Genomic DNA, 25,384 nt, shown 5'->3' on the forward strand with positions numbered 1-25,384 from the left:
AGGATGATGTTGGCCTCATAAAATGAGTTAGGGAGGATTCCCTCTTTTTCTATTGATTGGAATAGTTTCAGAAGGAATGATACCAACTCCTCCTTGTACCTCTGGTAGAATTCGGATGTGAATATGTCTGGTCCTGGACTTTTTTTGGTTGGTAAGCTATTAATTATTGGCTCAATTTCAGAGCCTGCTATTGGTCTATTCAGGGATTCAACTTCTTCCTGGTTTATTTTTGGGAGAGTATAAGTGTCCAGGAAATTATCCATTTCTTCTAGGTTTTCTAGGTTATTTGCGTAGAGGTTTTTATAGTATTCTGTGATGGCAGGTAGTTTGTATTTCTGTGGGGTCGGTGGTGATATCCCCTTTATCATTTTTTATTGCTTCTATTTGATTCTTCTCTCTTTTCTCCTTTTTTAGTCTTGCTAGCGGTCTATCAATTTTGTTGATCTTTTCAAAAAACCAGCTCCTGGATTTGTTGATTTTTTGGAGGGTTTTTTGTGTCTCTATCTCCTTCAGTTCTGCTCTGATCTTAGTTGTTTCTTGCCTTCTGCTTGCTTTTGAATGTGTTTGCTCTTGCTTCTCTAGTTCTTTTAATTGTGCTGTTAGGGTATCCAGCTTTCTCTTGTGGGCATTTAGTGCTATAAATTTCCCTCTACACACTGCTTTAAATGTGTCCCAGAGATTCTGGTGTGGTGTGTCTTTGTTCTTATTGGTTTCAAAGAACATCTTTATTTCTGCCTTCATTTCATTATGTACCCAGTAGTCATTCAGGAGCAGGTTGTTCAGTTTCCATGTAGTTGAGCGGTTTTGATTGAGTGTCTTAGTCCTGAGTTCTAGTTTGATTGCACTGTGTTCTGAGAGACAGTTTGTTATAATATCTGTTCTTGTACATTTGCTGAGGAGTCCTTTACTTCCAATTATGTGGTCAATTTTGGAATAAGTGCGATGTGGTGCTGAGAAGAATGTATAGTCTGTTGATTTGGGGTGGAGAGTTCTGTAGATGTCTATTAGGTCTGCTTGGTGCAGAGTTGAGTTCAATTCCTGGATATCTTTGTTAACTTTCTGTCTCGTTGATCTGTCTAATGTTGACAGTGGGGCGTTAAAGTCTCCCATTATTATTGTATGGGAGTCTAAGTCTCTTTGTAAGTCTCTAATGACTTGCTTTATGAATCTGGGTGCTCCTGTATTGGGTGCATATATAGTTAGGATAGTTAGCTCTTCTGATGAATTGATCCCTTTACCATTATGTTGGCCTTCTTTATCTTTTGATCTTTGATGGTTTAAAGTCTGTTTTATCAGAGACTAGTATTGCAACACCTGCATTTTTTTTGTTTTCCATTTGCTTGGTAGATCTTCCTCCATCCCTTTATTGTGAGCCTATGTGTGTCTCTGCAAGTGAGATGAGTCTCCTGAATACAGCAAACTGATGGGCCTTGACTCTTTATCCACTTTGCCAGTTTGTGTCTTTTAATTGGACCATTTAGTCCATTTACATTTGAGGCTAATATTGTTATGTGTGAACTTGATCCTTTCATTATGATATTAGCTGGTTATTTTGCTTGCTACTTGATGCAGTTTCTTCCTAGCATCGATGGACTTTACATTTTGACATGTTTTTACAATGGCTGATACCTGCTATTCCTTTCCATGGTTAGTGCTTCCTTCAACATCTCTTGTAGGGCAGACCTGGTAGTGACAAAATCTCTCAGCATTTACTTGTCTGTAAAGGATTTTACTTCTCCTTCACTTATGAAACTTAGTTTGCCTGGATATGAAATTCTGGGTTGAAAATTCTTTTCTTTTAGAATGTTGAATATTGGCCCCCACTCTCTTCTGGCTTGGAGAGTTTCTGCCAAGAGATCTGCTGTTAGTCTGATGGGCTTCCCTTTGTGTGTAACCCGACCTTTCTCTCTGGTTGCCCTTAACATTGTTTCCTTCATTTCAACTTTGGTGAATCTGACAATTATGTGTCTTAGAGTTGCTCTTCTCGAGGAGTATCGTTTTGGCATTCTCTGTATTTCCTGAATTTGAATGTTGGCCTGCCCTGCTAAGCGGGGAAGTTCTCCTGGATGATATCCTGCAGAGTGTTTTCCAACTTGTTCCATTTTCCCTGTCACTTTTAGGCACTCCAATCAGACATAGATTTGGTCTTTTCACATAATCCCATACTTCTTGGAGGCTTTGTTCATTTCTTTTTACTCTTTTTTCTCTAAACTTCTCTTCTCACTTCATTTCATTCATTTGATCTTCAATCGCTGATACTCTTTCTTCCAGTTGATCGAGTCGGTTACTGAAGCTTGTGCATTTGTCACGTAGTTCTCATGTTATGGTTTTCATCTCTATCAGTTCTTTTGAGGAATTCTCTACGTTGGTTATTCTAGTTAGCCATTCATCAAATCTTTTTTCAAGGTTTTTAGTTTCTTTGCGCTGGTTATGTAGTTCCTCCTTTAGCTCTGAGAAGTTTGATCAACTGAAGCCTTCTTCTCTTGACTCGTCGAAGTCATTGTCCATCCAGCTTTGTCCCGTTGCTGTCAATGAGCCGCGTTCCTTTGGAGCGGGAGATGCGCTCTGATTTTTTGAATTTCCAGCTTTTCTGCACTGCTTTCCCCCCATCTTTGTGGTTTTATCTGCCTTTGGTCTTTGATGATGGTGATGTACTGATGGGGTTTTGGTGTGGGTGTCCTTTCTGTTTGTTAGTTTTCCTTCTAACATTCAGGACCCTCAGTTGGAGGTCTGTTGGAGTTTGATTGAGGTCCACTCCAGACTCTGTTTGCCTGGGTATCAGCAGCGGAGACTGCAGAAGATAGAATATTGCTGAACAGCGAGTATTGCTCTCTGATTCTTGCTCTGGAAGCTTCGTCTCAGGGGTGTCTACCGTGTGATGTGTGAGGTGTCGGTCTGCACCTAGTCGGGCATGTTTCCCAGTTAGGCTACTCAGGGGACAGGGACCTACTTGAGCAGACAGTCTGTCCATTCTCAGACCTCAGCCTTCGTGCTGGGAGATCCATTGCTCTTTTCAAAGCTGTCAGACAGGGACATTTACCTCTACTGAGGTTTCTGCTGCTTTCTGTTTAGCTATGCCCTGTCCCCAGAGGAGAAGTCTACAGAGGCAGGCCATCCTCCTTGAGCTGTGGTGGGCTCCACCCAATTCGAGCTTCCCGGAGGCTTTGTTTACCTACTTAAGCCTCAGCAATTACAGGCACCCCCCCGCCCACACCCGCCTCACTGCCGCCTTGCAGTTAGATCTCAGACTGCCGTGCTAGCAATGCGGGAGGCTCAGTGGGTGTGGGACCCTCTGGGCCAGGTATGGGATATAATCTCCTGGTGTGCTGTTTGCTAAGACCCGTGGTAAAGCGCAGTATTAGGGTTGGAGTTACCCGATTTTCCAGGTGTTGTGTGTCTCACTTTCCTTTGGCTAGGAAAAGGAATTCCCTTCCCCCTTGTGCTTCCCAGGTGTGGCGATGCCTCACCCTGCTTCAGCTCTCGATGGTTGGGCTGCACCCTCAGAGCAGCGCCAACTGTCCAAGACACGCCCCAGTAAGATGAACCCAGTACCTAGTTGAAAACGCAGAAATCACCCGTCTTCTGTGTCACTCACACTGGGAGCTGGAGGCTGGAGCTGTTCCTATTTGGCCATCTTGGGCGTGCCCCCAAAATAGATATTTTAAGTCAAAATGATGCAGAGAACAAATTTTCTTGTTCTGGGTAAATTTTTTCATTGTATTTTAAGTTCTGGGGTACATGTGCAGAACATGCAGGTTTGTTACATAAGTATACACATGCCCTGGTGGTTTGCTGTACCCATCAACCCATCATCTACATTAGGTATTTCTCCTACTGCTGTCCATCCCCTAGCTTCCACCCCGCAACAGGACCCAGTGTGTGATGTTCCCCTCCCTGTGTCCATATGTTCTCATTGTTCAATTCCGACTTATGAGTGAGAACATGCGGTGTTTGGTTTTCTGTTCTTATGATAGTTTGCTGAGAATGGTTTCCAGTGTCATCCATGTCCCTGCAAAGGATATAAACTCATCCATTTTTATGGCTGCATAATATTCTATGGTGTATATGTGCCACATTTTCTTTATCCTGTCTGTCATTGATGGGCATTTGGGTTGGTTCCAAGTCTTTGTTATTCTGAACAGTGGCACAATAAACATAGGTGTGCATGTTTCTTTATAGTAGAATTTTGTTGAAGACCTTTTCTGCATCTATTGAGATAATCATGTGGTTGTTTTCATTGATTCTGTTTATGTGATGGACTGTGTTTATTGATTTGCGATGTTGAACTATCCTTGCATCTCAGGGATGAAGCCGACTTGATCATGGTGGATAAGCTTTTTGATGTGCTGCTGGATTCGGTTTGTCAGTATTTTATCAAGGATTTTTGCATAGATGTTCATTGGCAATATTGGCCTGAAATTTTCTTTTTTCTTGTGTCTCTGCCAGATTTTGGTATCAGGATTATGCTGGCCTCATAAAATGAGTTAGGGAGGGTTCCCTCTTTTTCTGTTGTTTGGAAATAGTTTCTGAAGGAATGGTACCAGTTCCTCTTTGTACCTCTGGTAGAATTTGGCTGTGAATCTCTCTGGTCCTGGGCTTTTTTTTTGGTTTGTAGGCTATTAATTGATGCCTTAATTTCAGAACTTGTTATTGGTCTATTCAGGGATTCAACTTCTTCTTGGTTTAGTCTTGGCAGGGTGTATGTGTCCAGGAATTTATCAATTTCTTCTAGATTTTCTACTTTATTTGCATAGAGGTGTGTGTAGTATTCTCTGATGGTAGCTTGTATTTCTTTGGGATTGGTGGTGGTATCCCCTTTATTATTTTTTATTGCATCTATTTGATATTTTCAAAAAAACAGCTGCTGGATTCATTGATTTTTTTTTTTTGAATGGTTTTTTGTGTCTCTGTCTCCTTCAATTCTGCCCTGTCTTCTGCTAGCTTTTGATTTTGTTTGCTCTTGGTTCTCTAGTTCTTTTCATTGTGGTGTTAGGGTGTTGATTTTAGATCTTTCCTGCCTTCTCTTATGGGCATTTAGTGCTATAAACCTCTCTCTACACACTGCTTTAAATGTGTCCCAGGGATTCTGGTATGTTGTATCTTTGTTCTCATGGGGTGTTAAAGTTTCCTACTATTATTGTTTGGGAGTCTAAGTCTCTTTGTAGGTCTCTAAGAACTTGCTTTATGAATCTGAGTACCCCTGTATTGGGTGCATATATATTTAGGATAGTTAGCTTTTCTTGTTGCATTGAACCCTTTGCCATTATGTAATGGCCTTCTTTGTCTCTTTTGATCTTTGTTGGTTTAAAGTCTGTTTTATCAGAGACTCGGATTGCAACCCCTGCTTTTCTTTTTTTTTTTTTTTCTTTCCATTTGTTTGGTAAAGATTCCTCCATCCCTTTATTTTGAGCTTATGTGTGTCTCTGCATGTGAGATGATTCTCCTGAATACAGCATACTAAATGGGTCTTGACTTTTTATCCACTTTGCCAGTCTGTGTCTTTTAATTGGGGCATTTAGCCCATTTACGTTTAAGGTTAATATTGTTATGTGTGAATTTGATCCTGCCATTATGATGCTAGCTGGTTATTTTGCCTGTTAGTTGATGCAGTTTCTTCATAGCATCGGTGGTCTTTACAATTTGGTATATTTTTCCAGTGGCTCGTGTCAGTTGTTCCTTTCCATGTTTAGTGCTTCCTTCAGGAGCTCTTGTAAAGCAGGCCTGGTGGTGACAAAATCTGTCAGCATTTGCTTGTCTGTAAAGGATTTTATTTCTCCTTCACTTACGAAGCTTAGTTTGGCTGGATATGAAATTCTGATTTGAAAATTCTTTTCTTTAATAATGTTGAATATTGGCCCTCACTCTCTTCTGGCTTGTGGGGTTTCTGATGAGAGATCTGCTGTTACTGTGATGGACTTCCCTTTGTGGGTAACCCAACCTTTCTCTCTGCTGGCCTTAATAGTTTTTCCTTCATTTCAACCTTGGTAAATCTGATGATTATGGGTCTTGGGGTTGCTCTTCTTGAGGATTATCTTTGTGGTGGTTTCTGTATTTCCTGAATTTTAATGTTGACCCGTCTTGCTAAGTTGGGGAAGTTCTCCTGGATAATATCCTGTAGAGTGTTTTCCAGCTTGGTTCCATTCTCCCCACACTTTCAGGTACAACAATCAAACGTAGATTTGGTCTTTTCACATAGTCCCATATTTCATGGAGGCTTTGTTCGTTTCTTTTCACCGTGTTTAATCTTGTCTTCTCACTTTATTTCATTTAATTGATCTTCAATCTCTGGTATCCTTTCTTCCACTTGATCGATTCAGCTATTGATACTTGTGTATGCTCCACGAAGTTCTCATGCTGTGTTTCTCATCTCTTTCAGGTCATTTATGTTCTTCTCTAAACTGTTTATTTTAGTTAACAATTCATCTAACCTTTTTTCAAGGTTCTTAGCTTCCTTGCATTGGGTTAGAACACGCTCCTTTAGCTTAGAGGAGTTTGTTATCACTCACCTTCTGAAACCTACTTCTGTTAATTTGTCAAACTCATTCTTCATCCAGTTTTGTTCTTTTGCTGGCGAGGAGTTGTGATCCTTTGGAGGAGAAGAGGCATTAAGATTTTTGGAATTTTCAGTCTTTTTTTGCTTCCCGGATTTATCTACCTTTAGTCTTTGAAGTCGGATGATGTCTTCTGAGTGGACGTCCTTTTTGTTGATGTTAATACTATTCCTTTCTGTTTGTTAGTTTTCCTTCTAACAGTCAGGCCTCTCTTTTGCAGGTCTGCTGAATCTGCTCAAGGTCCAATCCAGACCCTATTTGCCTAGGTATCACCGGTGGAGGCTGCAGAACAGCAAAGATTGCTAACTGTTCCTTCCTCTGGAAGCTTTTTCCCAGAGGGTCACCCACCAGATGCTAGCCAGAGCTCTCCTGTATGAGGTGTCTGTTGGCCCTACTGGGAAGTTTCTCTCATTCAGGATACACAGGGGTCAGGGATCCACTTGAGGAGGCAGTCTGTCCCTTATCAGAGGTTGAACACTGTGTTGGTAGATCTGCTGCTCTCTTCAGAGCTACCAGGCAGGGACATTTAAGTCAGCTGAAGCTGCACCTACAACCGCCCCTTCCCAGAGTTGCTCTGTCCCAGGGAGGTGGGGGTTTTATCTATAAGTCACTGACTGGGGCTGCTGCCTGTTTTTCAGAGAGGGAATCTAGAGGAGGCAGTCTGGCCTCAGAGGCCTTGCTTAGCTGTGGTGGGCTTCACCCAGTTTGAACATCCTGGTGGCTTTGTTTACACTGGTGAGGGGAAAACTGCCTATTCAAACCTCAGCAATGGCAGATGCCCCTCCACCCACCAAGCTCGAGTGTCCCAGATTGAGCTCAGATTGTAGTGTTGTGCTGGCCGCGAGACTTCAAGCCAGTGTATCTTAGCTTGCTGGGCTCCGTGGGAGTGGGACTCGCCGAGCCACAGCACTTGGCTCCCTGGCTTCAGCCCCCTTTCCAGGGGAGTGAACAGTTCTGTCTCTGGCTTTCCAGGTTCCTGCGACTAGCTCAGTGTCTGCCCAAATGACCACCCAGTTTTGTGCTGGAAACCCAGGGGCCCTGGTGGTGTAGGCACTGGAGGGAATCCCCTGGTCTGCAGGTTGCAAAGACTGTGGGAATAGCGCAGTATCTGGGCCAGAGTGCACGGTACAGTCCCAAGTGGCTTCCCTTGGCCAACAGGGAGTTCCTCGACACCTTGCACTTCCCAGGTGAGGTCATGCCACACCCTGCTCCACCTCGCCCTCCTTGGGCTACACCCACAGTCCAACCAGTCCCAATGAAGTGAACTGTGTAACTCAGTTGGAAATGCAGAAATCACCCACCTTCTGCATCGATCTCATTGGGAGCTGCAGACCAAAGCTGTTCCTATTTGACCATATTGCCAGGCTCCCATTGTTCTGGGTAATTTTTTTTTTTTTTTTTTTTTTTTTTTTTTTTTTTTACCATGTTAGTTTAGGTTGATTCAGCACAAATGCTTGCAAAATATTTCACAATTTATATTCTATGAAAATGTCGACTATTACAAAAGAACATCAACATTCCAATTAAGGCATTTTAATGTTTCTAACATTAAAAACATGAAAAAATATTATGGGGAATATACAGTATTTCACTATGTATTTTATTTGACTCTTATTTGAAATAATTTTATGCTAAAATGATTAATGACTGGTAAATAATTGTTTGTGTTCTAAAGCATGTGAGGCCAGTTTAAAGGAAATGAGTAATTGTATTTTTTTGGTGACTGCATTAGAAAACAATTATTGGGAGATCAACTTCTGGAAAGATTGACTAGGTATGCTTTCCCCTACTCCTCCTAGTAAGTACAGCTAACAACATTAGGTCTTATAAAACAAACAGTAAAAGATTCTGACTTTAGCCAACACAGCTACTGTGGCCCCACCTCCACCTCCAGCAGCAAAGGCTCCCCAACTAGGGAGCTGGGAGCCAAGACTGTCACCTGAACTGGTGATAAGGAAACCCTTTCATTCCTAGTAAGAAGCCTGAACTCCCACTCTAGATGTGGAGGAACCAGGTACCCCTCTTACCCTGAATTTTTAACGGAGGCAGAATGAGGAACTTAGATTTCTAACTCTACCTGACAGTAATAAGGTGAAATGAGTATCTCTTTCCCCAGTAATGTGGTGTCAGAGGAGGTCTACTAAACCGATTTAGATAAGATCTGAATCCCATAATATCTAAAATATTAGGTTTCAATAAAAAACATACCAAGAGTCATGCAATTCTCAACTCGATTAAGAAAAAACCAATAGATGCCAAAACCAAAATGAATCAAATGTTAGAATTATCTAACAATTATTTAAAGCAGCCATCATCAAAATGCTGCATGAGCAACTAGGAACAAATGAAAAATAATTCAGCATATAGAAAGTGACAGAAAATAAATAGATGATATAAGAGATGAAGAAAATAAAGATTATCCACTCTGAATAATAGAGGTAATATAGGCTGGAAAAAAAATGCAAAGTGCCCGGAACCTTAGGCCCTGTGAGACTTGTAACAAATATTTGTATTATTGGTATTGCAGAAGGAGAGGATAAAATGTTGGGCTGAAAAGATATTCAAAGTAATAACGATTAAAAATTTCCCCAACTTTAACAAATGCCATTAACCTACACATTCAAGAAACTGAGCAAACCCCAAACAGAATAAACTGAATGAAATCCAGGTCAAAACACATCATAATCAAAATTACAGAAGCTAAAGACAGAGAACCTTAAAAGCAGAGATAGAGAAACAACACCTCACCTACTGGGGAAAACCAAATGAATGACAGTGCATTTCACATCAGAAACTATGGAAGACAAATGAAGTGTCACGTTTTCCAAATGCTCCTAGAAAAGTAGAGTAGGCAGTCCAAAGTTCTATATCTGATGAAAGAATCTCTGAATAATGAAATAGAAGTCAGGATATCCTTAATGAAAACAACTAAGAAACTGGCAGACCTATCTTAAAAGAATGGTTAAAGAAAGTTCTTCAAAGAGGTAGGGAATCATAAAAGAAGGATTTGGGGAACATCAGGAAGGGAAAAATAACACTTTCTTGAGGGAGTAGAAGCATCAAATATAATAGACATTCTTCCCTTCTTGATTCTTCCCTTCTTGATTTTTCTCTATAATTTTTAACTATTAAAGCAAAAATACAACACTGATCTGGTTCTCAATGTAATGTAAATGTAAAGGATATGCTGAAGATGCTTACAAAGGAGCAAGATAAAGGGATGTAAAAGTAGGACAGGTTTTTAAACTTCATTCAAATTGGTAAAATTCAATATCAATAAATTGTGACAACTTATATTTAAAGTTACACATTCAGTTGTATAATACCTAGAACAACCACTAATAAAGCTATAAAAGAAACAATGAAATTACTAGGGATACATCAAAATGGAATTCTAAAAAAGTTCTAGTAACTCACAGGAATGAAAGGAAAATCAGTAAGGAAAAACAGAAGAAATGGAAAATAAAAATAATGGTGGACTTAGGTTCTAATAAATTAATAATTATCATAAATCTAAATAGGCTTCTTATACCAATAAGACAGAGATTGGTAGAGTGGATGAAAAAGAACCTCACTATATGCTGCCTACAAGAAACTCAATTCAAATAGAACAATATAGGTAGGTTGAATGTAAAAGGATGCAAATATATTTGCCATATAAACATTAATCAAAAGCAAGCAAGAGTGATATATTGATACCTGATAAAATGGATGTTAGAGCAAAGAAAATTACCAGGAACAAAAAGGGACGTTACATAATAATAAAAGAATCAACCCACCAAGAAAATATAAACTAAACAATAGAGTTGCAAGATATGTGGTAGACCATCAGCAAAAACTGATAGAACTGAAATAATAAATAGACAAATTTACAATTATGTTTGGAGACATCAACAAGCCTCTTCCAACAACTGTTAGAACGACTAGACAGGAACACAGCAAGTATATATAAAATAACACCATCAATGGTCATCATCTGATTTATGTGTTTAGAATATTAAAAACAGCAGAATACACACATACATATAGAACATTTACCAAGATAGACTGTATCCTGGACTTTAAAACTAATACAAAAAATATAAAATAATTGAAATCATAGAGTATGTTTTCTGACAAAAATGGAATCAAACTAGACATTAGTAATAGAGATAACAGAAATATATCCACACCTGGGTGTTAAAAGACACCCCTGTAAATAACTCTTGAGTCAAGGAGGAAGTCTTAGGGGAATTTTTAAAAGTAAATGAGACAGAAAGAAAATGAAAATTTAACACATCAAAAATTTGGGCATGCAGCTAAAGCAATGGTGACATCTATAGTGTTAAATTCTTATGTTAAAAAAGAGAAAGAGCCTCAAATCTACCTAAGCTCCCACACCAAGAAACTAGAAAATGAAGAACAAAAATCCAAAGCAAGCTAAAGGAAGATAATTATGAATGTAAGAGCAGAAGTCAATGAAATTAAATACATAAACAACAGGGAAAATCAATGAAACAAAAAGATGATTCTTTGGAAAAACGGTAAAATTGACAAAGCTCCAACAAAACTGACAGAGCAAAAAGAGAGAGAAAGAGAGACAAATTACCAATACCAGAAATGAAACAGGCAATATAATTATAGACCCTATAGATATCAAAAGGTAATAAAGAAATGGTATGAACAACTCTACACACATAAATTTGACAATTTAGATGAAATGGACTCTACAACTACCACATAAACTACCAAGGATTATTCAGTATGCAAAAGATAATTGCATAGCTCTACAACTATTAAGGAAATTAAATTCATCATTTAAAAACTACTGAAAAAGAAATAGCTAAGTCCGGATCGGTTCACAGGAGAATACCATTAAACATTTAAAAATGAAATAACACAAGATCTGCACAATTTCTTTTGGAAAATGAAAGGGGGGAGCATTTTCCAAATCATTTTATGAAACCAATATTACTTTTACACCCAAATAAAAGATAGTACAAAATGAAGAAAACTATAAACCAATATCTCTCATGAATATAGAGCAAAAATCTTTTATGAATTATTAGAAAATAGCATTCAGCAATATATAAACAGAGTTATACATAATGCCCATTTGGAGTTCATCCTAGAGATGTAAAATTGGTCCAATATTTCAAAACAATCATTGTAATTCACCATATTACCAATGTAAAGGAGATAAATCACATTGTCATATCAATTGAGGCAAAATAAGCATTTGACAAAATTTGACACTCATTTATGATAAAAGCCCAGAAAATAAGGAAAAGAAACACCCTCAACTTGATGAAGAAAATTTACAAAAATCTTATTGCTAACATCTTAGTGGTGAAAGTAGAATGCTTTCCTCTTAAGAAGAGAACAATGCAATGGTGTCTCCCAGTCCCACTGCTAGTCAACATTTTACAGGAAGTTCTAGGAAGCTCAATAAGGTAAGAAAGGGAAATAAAAGACATAAATTAGAAAGGAAAATATAAAGCTGTTCCTACTTGCAGATGACACAATGGTCTACGTAAAAAATAAGGGATCTGTTAAAATACTCCTAGAACTGATGAGTTCAGCGATGCCAAAAATTCCAAGTAAAACATGTAAAATTAATTGTATTCCTACATGAAAGCAATAGCCCTATAGAAACTAAAATTAAGAATACAATACTATGTATAATGTTTTTAAAAAACTGAACTACTTAGAAATCTAACAGAATATGTACAGGACTACTATGATGTAAACTACAAAACAGTAATGAAAGAAAGAAGGTTTAAAGAAATAGACATCCAGTGTTCATGGATTGGACCACTCAACAGAGTAAAAATGTCATTTGTCTCCAAGGTAATACACGTATTTTGCACAATTATAAAAATCTTAGCAAGATTTTTTAAAGAAAAAGTAAAGTTATTTTAAAGTTTATTAGAAAAGGAAAAGGAAATAGAAGAGCTGAAACAATTTTTGAAAAATAGAAATGAAGTTGGAGTAACCACTTCATCTTATTTTAACGTTATTATATAAGTACCTTAATCAAGACTGTGTGGTACTAGCTGAAGGATAGAAAAACAGTACAATGTAATAGAAAAACAAACCAGAAATAGTTCCACGCAAGTATTGCCAAGGAGTCTTTTCAACAAATGTTGCTGGAAAAATTGCATATCCAGAAAGATGACCTCACCTTAAATCTCACACATTAGCCAAAAATCATCTCAAACTGGATTTTAGATTTAATTATAAAGCATACTACAAACCTGTACCACCCATGTTTATAGAAGCACTTCTCACAAAGCCAAGAAGTGGAAGCAATGCAAATGTCCAAATGTCATTGACAGATGAGTGGATAAGCAAAATGTGGTATATTCATACAATGGAACATTATGCAGTCTTTAAAGTGGAGGGAATCCTGTCACATGCTACAATATGGATGAACCTGAAGGACACTATGCTTGGTGAAATAAGCCAATCACACACACACAAAAATCTGTATGGTTCCACTTATATGAGGTATCTAAAGTCATCAAATTTATAGAAATATAAAGTAGAATAATGGTTACCAGGGGACAGGGGAGGGAAGAAGAGTAATTGGTTAATGGGTATAGAGTTTAAGTTCTGCAAGATAATGTTCTGGAGATCTGTTTCACAACAATGCAAATATACTTAACATTACTAACAGTACACTTAAAAATAGTTCGTCTTAACCATGGCAAGTTTTGTGGTTTTAAAAATTATAATTTAAAAAGTGATAGGATAAAAAATCCTGTAAATCTTTCAGAAGAAAAATAAAAGAAAATCTTTAAGATCTAGAGCTTCATAAAGAGTGCTTGACATCAAAAGAACCATAAAAATAAAATTGATAAATTACACTTCATCAAAATTTAAAACTTTTACTCTGAAGGACCTTGTTAAGAGGATGAAAAGACAATCTACACACTGGGAGAAAATATTTGGGAACCCTATATCTTAAAGATGATTCATTTAGAATATTTAAAGAACTCTCAAAACCCAACAATAACAACAAAACAAAAATTCTAGCTAGAAAATGAGCAAAAGACATGAACAGGCCAAAGAGGATATATAGATGGCAAATAAGCACATGCAAAGATGTTCATCACTAGTGATTAAAAACTGCAAATGAAGACCACAATGAGTATCACTACATATATATGACAATAGCTTAAAATAGCATAAAAATCCTGACAATATCAAATGTTGGTAAGCATACACAGAAATTTTCTCTCTCATACATTGTTTGTGAAAATGTACAGACACACTGAAAAGTAGTGCAGCAGTTTCTTTTTCTTTTCTTCTTTTTTCTTAATTTATTTTTGAGGCAGAGTCTTGCCTTGTCGCCCAGGCTGAAGTACAGGGGCACGATCTTGGCTCACCGCAACCTCCGCCTCCCTGGTTCAAGAGATTCTTCTACTTCAGCCTCCCGAGTAGCAGGGATTACAGGCGCCTGCCACCATGCCCGACTAATTTTTGCATTTTTAGTAGAGATGGATTTCACCATGTTGGCCAGGCTGGTCTCGAACTCCTGATCTCAGGTGATCCACCTGCCTCGGCCTCCCAAAGTACTGAGATTACAGGCATGAGCCACCGCACCTGGCCTCAGCAGTTTCTTTTTTTCTTTTTTTTTTTTTTTTTTTTGAGACGGAGTCTCGCTCTGCCGCCCAGGCTGGAGTGCAGTGGCCGGATCTCAGCTCACTGCAAGCTCCGCCTCCCGGGTTTACGCCATTCTCCTGCCTCAGCCTCCCGAGTAGCTGGGACTACAGGCGCCCGCCACCTCGCCCGGCTAGTTTTTTGTATTTTTTTTAGTAGAGACGGGGTTTCACCATGTTAGCCAGGATGGTCTCGATCTCCCGACCTCGTGATCCGCCCGTCTCGGCCTCCCAAAGTGCTGGGATTACAGGCTTGAGCCACCGCGCCCGGCCTAGCAGTTTCTTAAAGAAATAAACATATACTTATGTGGCCAATGAATCTAATTCCTGGGAATTTATCTCAGAGGAATGAAAACTTATGTCCACACAAAGAATTGTACATGATTGTTCATAACGGCTTTAGTTATAAAAGCTTAAAGCTATAAGTAAACAAAATGTCTTAAAGTAGGAGGATATTTAAACAAACTCTGGTACATCCATATCATGGAATACTGCTCTGTAATAAAGAGGAATGAATTGTTGATACATGCAACAATTTGGATGGATTTCAAGGATGTTATGCTAAGTGAAAAAAAAAAGCCCATTTCAAAAAATCTGAGTCCATTGATATGATGTCCTTGAAAGGACAAAATTACTGAGATGTAAAACAAATTAGTGGTTACCATGGGTTAGGAATGCTGGGGGGCAGGGAAGTGGGAGTAGATGTGATTATAAAGAGGTAATAATAGGGAGATCTTTGTGGGAATGGGTTAGTTTTGTATCTTGGTGGTTGTGTGAATCTGCATATATGATAAAAGACGTAGAACTAATACATATACATTATAACCAATGTCAATTTCCTTCTTTTGATATTGTACTATAATTAAGATATAAGTATGGGGAGAAACTGAATTAGGTGAAGATGAGACCTCTCTGTAATATCTTTGCAACTTTCTATGAATCTAATTTTTTTCAAACCAGAATATTTTAAAATGTTTGAATCAATTCATTAGTCTAAGCATTAAATGATTAGTGTTAGAAAAGAATATGGATTTTTTTTTTTACTTCTTTATTATTGGTTTAGGTAGAAAATCAACCTAAACTATCAGGTGAAACTATTGGCATAAAAGCAAAGTACAGAGTCAGTTACAAGTCCATGTGCTCAGATTATAATGTCTTACCAGATAGTCCTTGCAAAAAACAATAACAACAACAACAACAACAACAAAACCCATCTATTTCTTATTTCTGTTTAAATACAATACAGGTTTTAAAATGTTCTTTCATCATTGAATGATTGACAACATTTATATATAAACTTGATAAAGATCATTTGAGAAGAATCTTTGTTTTGTGTCGCTGTAGCTACAGAAGAGAAAGAAATTGTATGTATTAAATCTCTCATTGTATCTAGCCATAGCTACAATAGCCGCTTTATAGTGGGGGAAAAAAAAAAGGTTATTTTATTTCGGAAATAAGTACATTTTCAAGTTTGAATCAAAACCTTTCACACTTACTAAAATATATCTGTACACACAAAACACTAGAGTAAATATTCATATTCATGTCACCTCCCTATGATAACTACATTTACTCATGTATTTCTTTCTGTGAATAGGATTTCTGGAGCCATTATAGTAGCTAAAAAGTGGTGCATGAGATAATAATGTTTAATCAAGGTTCACAATGATTTGCAGTGGCAGGAAACAGTTTGTGGCAGGAGATAGCATTCAGCAGCACATGTTTATGAGTGAGAGGGATACCTGTCTGATAGTACCTTGAGCCGGCCTGTGTGCTTTGCTGAGGCAGGTAGTGCTGAAAGCATTAAAATTCTGTGGAGTGAAAAAATGTTATGCTTCTAAAACTTTTGAGATTCTGAAAACAATTATCAAATGATACTCTAATTCTGCTTTTGTTCTGAAGTCTCCTGAATTGGGGCAAACAAAAACCTTTAGCCTAAATATAAAATATGATAATTTAAAATATAAACATAAGTGTGTTTATCTAAAGAGAAACCAAAGTTTGTTTTTAATTTTCAGTTATTTTTAATTGTGGCAGAAATGCTGAACTTGAGATTTACCTTCTTAACAAATTTTAAAGTGCATAATATAGTATTTTCAAGTATAGGCACAATGTTGTACACCAGATTTTTAAGATTTATTCTTTTTTTTTTTTTTTTTTTTTTTTTTTTGAGACAGGGTCTTGCTCTGTTGCCCAGGCTGGAGTACAGTGGAGTGAACACACTTTGCTGTAGGTTCAGTCTCCTGGGCTCAAGCAAGCCTCCCACTTCAGCCTCCTGAGTAGTTTGGACCACAGCTGCATGCCACCACATCTGGCTAATTTTTACAATATTTTGTAGAGACAGAGTCTCACTTTATTTGTCTTACATAACTGAAACTTTATACCCTTTGGTAAACAACCTCCCATTTCCCCTTCCCCCAGCTCCTAGCCACCACCATTTTCTTTCTATGAGATTGACTTACGTTAGATACCTCAGATAAGTGGCATCATACGGCATTTGTTCTGGCTATCTCACTTAGCACAATATCCTTCAGATTTATCCATGTTCTTACATATGGTAGAAGTTTTTTAAGAGCTAAATAATATTTCATTGTATGTATACATCACATTTTCTTTATTCATTCATCTATTGAGGGAGATTTAGATTGTTTTGAAATCTTGGCTGTTGCTAATAATGCTGCAGTGAACATGAGAATGCAGAAATTCCTTTGAGTTCCTCATTTCAATTCTATTGGATATATACCCAGAAGGGGGACTGCTGGATCATATAGTTGTTCTATTTTTACTTTTGTGAGGAACCTCCATATTACATTCCATAGTGGCTGCATCAACTATTCCCATCAACAGTGTATAAGAGTTCCAACTTTTCCACATCCTCAACAGCACTTGTTTTTTAAGAATCATCCTAAGGGTGTGAGGTGATTGACATTTCCCTGATGACTAGTGATGTTGAATTTTTGTTTTGTTTTGTTTTGTTTTTGAGACAGGGTCTCACTGTGCCACCCAGCTGAAGTATAGTGGTGCAAACTCAGCTTGCTGCAGCCTCAATCTCCTGGACTCGAGTGATCCTCCTCCCTCAGCCTCCTGGGTAACTCGGACTACAGGCATGTACCACCATGCTTGGCTAATTTTTAAGTGTTTTGTAGAGATAAAGTGTCACTATGTTGTCCAGATTGGTCTCGAACTCCTGGGCTCAAGTGACCCTCTCACCTCAGCTTTCCAAAATGTTGGATTATAGACGTGAGCCACTGAGCCAGTTTGAATGCTTTTTTATTTATCTGTTGGCCATTTGTATGTCACCTTTGGAGAAATGTCTATTCAAATCCTTTGCCCATTAAAAATTATTTTTTGATAATGAGTTGTAGAAGTTCCTTATACATTTGGAGATTAACCCATTATGGATGTATGGTTTGCAAATATTTTAACCCATTCTATAGGCTGTCTTTTCACTCTGTTGATTGGTTCCTTTGCTATACAGAAGCTATTTAGTCTAAAGGAGTTTCACTTGTTCATTTTTGTTGTTATTTCCTGGGCTTTTGTCATATATAGGAAATCATTGTCAAGACCAACATCCAGAAGCTTTCCCCCTGTATGTACTAAGAGTTTTACAGTCTGGGGTCTTACATATAAGTCTTTATTTTGAGGTGATTTTTATATGTGGTGTAAGACGAGAGTCCATTTTTATTCTTCTGCATGTAAGTATCTAGTTTTCCTAACACTATTTGTGGAAGAGACTGTTTTACTCCATTGTGTATTCTTGGCACCCTTTTTGAAGACTAGTTAGTGGTATATGCATGATTTTATTTCTGGGCTCTCTATTCTGTTCCATTGATCTATATTTCTGTTTTAACTTCAGTAAAGAAATATAATTAATTCAGTTGGAATTTTGATGGGGATTGCATTGAATCTGTTGAACACTTTGGGTAGTATGGACAAGTTAACACTATTAATTCTTCCAACTCATGAGTATTGGATAACTTCATTTTTTTGTGTGTGTCCCATTTATTTTATTGCCATTTATATTTTGTAGTTTGATTTCATGGTGCTCAGAAAAGATACTTGGTTTAATTTCAACCTTCTTAAGTTTATTAAAACTTGTTTTGTGACCTAATGTGTGACATATCCTGTAGAATATTTCCTGTTGACTTGAGAAGAATGTATATTCTGCCACTAGTGAGTGGAATGTTTATTACACATCTGTTAGGTTCATTTGGCCTGCAGCATTGTTCAAGTCTGTTCTTTTCTTATATTTGAGTTCACAAATTCTTTCTTCTGCTTGATTAAATATGCTCCTGAACACTTACATTGAATATTTTAGTTCAGTTATATTCTTCAGTTCCAGAATTTTTGTTTGATTCTTTTTAAAAAAATATTTCTATTTCTTTGTTTATATTCTTATTTTGCTTATGTATTATTTTTCATAATTTGTTTAGTTGTCTGTGTTCTCTTGCAACTCCTGAGCCTCTTGAAGGTGACTATCTTGAATTCTTTGTCAGATAGTTTTTATATCTCCTTTTCTTTAGGATCCATTACTAGAGATTTATTTTCTTTATTTGATTATGCATGATTTCCTGATCTTTTCCTATTTTTTTTTTTTTTGTAGCTTTGTATTGATGTCTACATATTTGAAGAAACAACTAACACTTCTAACAATTCTCCATAGACTGGCTTTGATAGAAAAAATTTCCTGATCAGCCTGGCTAGGGATTCCAGGCCTGTGTTCCTAGCTGCCCAGGCATCCAGTCTTTTTATTTTTAAAGCCCATATTTCTTGCTCCTTCTGGTGTTAGACTATGTCAGTTCCTTTAGTGCTCAGTGTAAGTCAAGACAGGCACTGACTCCTTGAATAGTGTGCTGAAAGGCCAGGGACATTGGAGTCATGGGACATTGGAGTCATGTTCCACTCATCTTCTTTCATGAGGGAGAAGTCTCAATTCTGTACTGTTTCCAATCTTGCAGATCTGTGCTAGCTGTAGGGGGATGCCTACCCATTTTTCTTTGTTCCAGGCTGTTCCAGTAATCTGAGCTATGCTGGTTCCTTCAGCACTTTATAGAAGGTAACACTGAAACTAGCCTCTTGTGAAGCATATTGAAAAGCTGGGAAGCTAGGCTTATGGTTCACCCTCACCTCCCCCTTTGTAGAAGTCATGGGTCCGGACGATCTCTCTCTGTGCTGAGCTATGCCAGTTTGGGGGAAAGGCTGATGTGGATAAAGTAAAATTATTCATATCCATTTCAGTGTGTCTGTTCTTGGTTTTGTGCTCATGTGGTGTGCTGCAACTCTTTACCTACACTCTAGACTTCTCATAATGGTATTTTGGTGCATATATTATTGTTTGCTATTTCTCTGGGGGAAATAAACTCTCGGACTTCCTATTCTTCCATCTTGTGGGCATCACTCTTTCAAAGTGTGTTTTTTAATGTTATGAAAGTACACAGAGATGACAGAAACTATAACTCTATTTATACAGAGGAAACCACAGTTAAGAAAATTAATCCTCAGCAATGAAACATCAATTTCTGTTCTTACACTTATTAAGTAGTGCCTTACTATTTTCTGTTATTCTGAGCTTAATAATTCCCGGTGAAGTACAGTTCGAGCTCAGATCCCAAAACTTGTTCATTAAAATCGGTTGTATAAAAGACAATGATGTTCCCTTATATAATGGGAACAGGCATTATTTCATTTTTGGCTATTAATCTGACTCTAAAACATGAAATTCATCTGTCATTCTTACTTTTCTGCTTTAATCATATCAATTTGCCAAAGTACTAAATGTTTATGTCTGTGTATCCCTGTGTATACAGAATAAATGGCCTCCAATTAATGTAATAATATGTTTCAGAAAAGCTATCAGTATCCATAAGATTGAGCTTAGGCTGGAAGCTTATCAGTCCAAATGATTGCTGTTAAAAGAAGACAGGAGCTGAATGTCCTTGCATTTGGCTGACTTAAGAAAGAAGGATGCCAAACAAATGAACTATATAACACAAATGAATTTTTGCAAATTCCTGAGAACTGTGGCAAAATGTTTTCCTTTCATAACCTTTGAACAGCTAAGATCATAAATAAGAACTTAGATTTTTTTTTTTTGGTTTTTTTTTTTTTTTTTTTTTTTTTACCAATTTTCCTTTTACACTACACACAATAGAATGTGGTAGCAATTGGTACATTATATCTGCCAGAACTGTTGCTAACCAGTATTAGTGAGGGATCGGGCATCAGCCACCATGTTCATTTGCTTTAGCCTTAGAAATACCAAGAACTGGCCTTGTGCGGTGGCTCACACCTGTAATCCCAGCACTTTGGGAGGCCAAGGTGGTTGTATCATCTGAGGTCAGGAGTTCAAGACCAGCCTGGGCAACATGGTGAAACCCCCATCTCTACTAAAAATACAAAAATTAGCTGGGCACAGAGGCATGTGCCTGTAATCCCAGCTACTCAGGAAGCTTGAGCCAGGAGAATCGCTTGAGCCCTGGAGGCGGAGGTTGCAGTGAGCACTCCAGCCTGGTTGACAAAGAGAGACTCCATCTCGAAAAACAAACAAACAAACAAACAAAAAAACAAAAGAAACCCAAGAACTTACACTTGAGGAAGGAAGTTAATATTTAGAGAGATCATAATTTAGAGCTAGTATGTTTTCTTAGAATTAGGTCACAGCTGGATTGAGAGAAAAATACCTTTTTATTCTCATGTTTCTTCTCTAGGCTTTTTTTCTATTCTAAATTCTCATTTTGTAATTTTGAAAGACAGGGTAAGAATTGTAAAAATGTGAAGAAGAAAATGATTGAATTTCAATGATGTAGAGCATTATTTTCATGTCATTTAACCTCTTATTCTATAACAATGCACAAGTGTTTTTGCAATAAAGGTATTCTAAAATATTCCTTGCTGATTTCTTTTTTTGTTTGTTTTAGTTTTTGTTTGTACAAGGCCCTTGGCACAACTCAAAATTCAATTAGCATTATTAAGACACATATTTTGTATATGTTATTTCATTCAAATCATGGGAATGACTGTAAATGCTATTTAAAAGATTTGTTTCTGCCTTCCACAAATATTTATGGAGGGTTCACTTTGCTTAGGAGTGTGCTAGTTACTGGGAATACATGGATAAATGAGGCAGCTCCTGTCTTTAAAGAATGTATGCGCTAGTCGTGGGTAAAAAGATAAGCAACAATTTTCAGTACAATGTGAAAAATTATACTAAAATAAAATGCTTTTATTTTAAATGAATGATCTCTGGTATATAAATAGAAAAGAACATATAAAGGAGATCTTACTGAAGTAGCCTTCTTTAAAATGGAATGACCTCTCACACGCTTTAGTGCAGAAATGAACACTTTCTCAAATTCTCAAGCTTAACAATTTCTAAATTTTTTTCAGAGTTCTGGCTCTTGTGTCAGGTCCTTCTGATTTGCCCCTCCAATTTTGTTATTATTCTATGGCACTGCTGTCTCAGCTATATCACCTGGGTTAATTGCCACTATTTTGGGCACATCCATACCCAGAGACCACCTCTCTGAATTTTGGAAAGAGACGCTACTTTCTCTCTGACTGCTTTATCCTAATATGTAGAAAAGTCCCTTTTCCTTAATTCTTCATGACATAGAGAATATTTATCAAGATTTTACTGAAGGCTTGACCACGCTAGAAGAAAATAGAGCATAGAAAAGAATTCACAATTATTGCATAGTTGCAGCCCTATACTGCAGAGTTTTTATCAGCCCCACTTCTTCCTGTTTACATCTAGGTTGCCTCCACCAATGTGAGAACCCATGTCTCACTGAATCTACGCCAAATGTCCAAAACATTTAGAAAAAATGGAAGATGTTCATACTTCTCAGCTGTGGTGCACCTCTTGAGGCTCTTGAGGAAATTTCTTCCCCAGGATTGACAATTTATCCAGTATAATTGACTGTGGAAGTATTCATGAGGGAAACTTCTACTCCCATCCATAACACACATATCTAAACAATCCCAGTATTGTGAAATCAGTATATTTTCAGAATTTTGAATTATATAATGTTAGATAGTATCATGTTGAGTCAAAAATTGTCCAGGTCAGGTTGTGGTGTAACAGTCACTGCATTTATTTTCTACTCTTTTCCGGTTTAAAAAAACTGAACTTAGGGTCTAATATCAGCAAATTTCTTCCTGTTTTCTGTATGTAAAACTCACAGAACAACATAAGAATTCACCAAATAACTCTCTGAAGATTCTTCAGGGGTCCTTTAATAAACTGACCTTCCAAATGATGATCAGTGTCTCATCAGTTTACCAGCCTAACTGTATCCTGGATGTCCTGGGTATAATACATAGGATATATCCCTTTATGATATTATAAGTATAGTATAAGAATATTTTGTGGGTAAGTTAATGTATAATCAATTATTTATGCATTTACACAACCAATAAATATATATTGGACAACTGTACCTGGAACAGTTATTGGTCTAGGAAATAGCATGGTAAACAAATTGAAGTGCCTACCCTCATGGAACTTACCTTCTAACAGAGAAGACTGATAAAGTAAAAGACAAATAAAATATATAATATATAAGCTGAGATTAATAAGTACTACAAAAGAAGTAGCAGACAAAGAAAGACTAACTTGTGCTTTTATTTAATATATGGTGATTAGAAGGCATTTCTGGAAAAGAGCCAACTGGAGATCAGATTAAAGTTATGTGAGTATCTGGGGAAAGAGTACAGCAGCCTGAAGGGCAGAAAGGACAACCTTATGGTGTGGTGTGCTCTAAGGAGCAACAAGAAGTTTAGCATAGCTGTACTAGAATGAATGAGGATGAATGTTAGGAAATAACAGAGAAAGCCAAGGACTGAGTCATATAGGAACATACAAGCCATGAAGAAGATTTTAAATTTCCCTCTCAATTTTGGGAAAAGTTAGAATTAGGCAGCAATGAAATATATATGTATACAAACGCGCGTGCGCGCGCGCGCACACACACAGGCATATATATGTGGAAGTGAATGAATCTGTCTTTCAATGAGTATCTCGTTAGAGTAGGGGTACAGAAAAATATTTCTACATTTTTTATTGACTGTGTTTTTTGAAGTAAATATTAAGTGAATAATCAATGAAATAAAAACTTGAGGAAGTAGGGTCAGTAACTGATATCTGGCCAGTTCCAAAGTAAACCTTATAACTTATATATCTTATAACTACATATCTATTAAGCCATTACTAAGATGACCTTGATAGAATTTAGATTACTATCATAGACTTCTAGCTGGTCTCCCTGCTTCGACTCTGGACTCCTCCATTCTCCACACAGCAGTCCAAGGGATCCTTTCATAATCTAAATCAGTTTGTGTCACGCCTGTGCTCAACACCACCCAATGGCTTCTTATGCTGGAGTCTACTCATATTCCTCCAATGCATAGTTACTATTCTTTTTAGGAAATTGCACCCCTGATGTATTCACAAATGACTACAATAAAAACTACGTTTTCTACTTTATCTCAGAGCTAGAGTTAGCCATAAGATTAAATTCTATTTAATGTAATGTAAACAGAAGCACTAGAATATATATATATCTATAACATATATCAAAATGTATATAACATATATATTGCATACATATATTACATATATAACATACATAACATATATTAAATATATGTAATATATATGTAATATATACACATATAGAATATATATAAAAATATATTCTCTCTCTCTCTCTCTCTCTCACCCTCCCTCTCTCTCTGTCTCTTTCCAGGAAAGATAAAGATTCATTCACTTTGATATAAAGACATCAAGATGTAGGCATCCTGTTCAAACTCAAAAAATTGTCAGGGACTTAAGCCCCTCTCTCTTGCTGTTCAATCATACTCAGACTATGACTTCTGCCTCAGGGACTGAAATGGCTGAATGAGCTCCAGTCATCAACTCTGTATTTCAACAACCATAAAATACAAAGGAGCAAAGAAAATACCTCTATCTAAAAAGTTATGTCCCAGAAAGTTAAGATACTTTGATTCCATTCCATTGAATAGAATTTCATTTCATCTCATGGTTACCTCTAGGTCTGAGATAAAGAAGAAAATGTAGTTTTTATTCTAGTCATTCATGAATACATCAGGGGTCCAATTACTCCCCCAAAATAGTAAGTAGGCATTGGAGGAATATGAATAAGCTCTGACATAAGAAGCCATTGGATGGTGTTGAGCAGAAGCATGACACAAATTGATTTAGGTTATGAAAGGATCCCTTGGACTGCTGTGTGAAGAATGGAGGAGTCTAGAGTCAAAGCAGGGAGACAAGTTAAAAGTATATGATGGTATTCTAAATTCTATTAAGGTCATCTTGGTAATGGCTTGATAGATTTGTAGTTATAAAGTTTATCTTGGAACTAGCTAAATATCAGTTACAGACATTACTTCCTCACGTGTTTATTTCCTTGATCGTTTGCTTAATACTTAAACTTCAAAAAACACAGTCAATAAAACACATAGAAATCTTTTTCTGTACCCATACTCCAATGAGATGCTCATCAAATCTTGTTGAAAAAAAAATCTGTAGTATATTAAATGCAAAATGTGCAAAATTTATGACAAAACAAATTAATACATGTTTAGTATATTGGCAGTTGATAGACAAATCATTGAAATCAATGTTTTCCACTGAAGAGAAAAATCTCGTGACAAAATATTTCTTCATCATTCTATTGCCAGCCCAGATGAACCTGACTTTCAAATATAATTTCCACTTAATACAAATATTTCTCCAGTGAGAAGTCAGACTATGAGAGAGAGAAAGAAAGACACACAGAGAGAGACTGAGGGAGGAAATGGAAGGAAGGGAGGGAAGGGAGGGAGGGGGGAAGGGAGGGAGAGGAAAAGGTTAGCATACATTACCAAAATACTAAGTGCGAGTCAGTTTTAATGAATCATAAATCATTGATTTAGTTGAATTTGTTCCTTCCTTTGAAATTAGTTTTGGAAGAGAGAAAAAGATTATCTTACTTGAAGGAAGGAAGGAAGGAAGGAAGGAAGGAAGGAAGGAAGGAAGGAAGGAAGGAAGGAAGGAAGGAAGGGAAGGAGGGAGGGAGGGAGGGAGGGAGGGAAGGAAGGAAGGAAGGGAAAGGAGAGAGAAAGAAGAAAGGAAAAGTGACAGTCATCCCTATGAAGGGCCATGGCTAAAAGTAACAGGAAAGATAACCT

The sequence above is a fragment of the Macaca nemestrina genome, chromosome 6, assembly GCF_043159975.1.
Source record: "Macaca nemestrina isolate mMacNem1 chromosome 6, mMacNem.hap1, whole genome shotgun sequence".
NCBI lineage: Eukaryota > Metazoa > Chordata > Mammalia > Primates > Cercopithecidae > Macaca > Macaca nemestrina.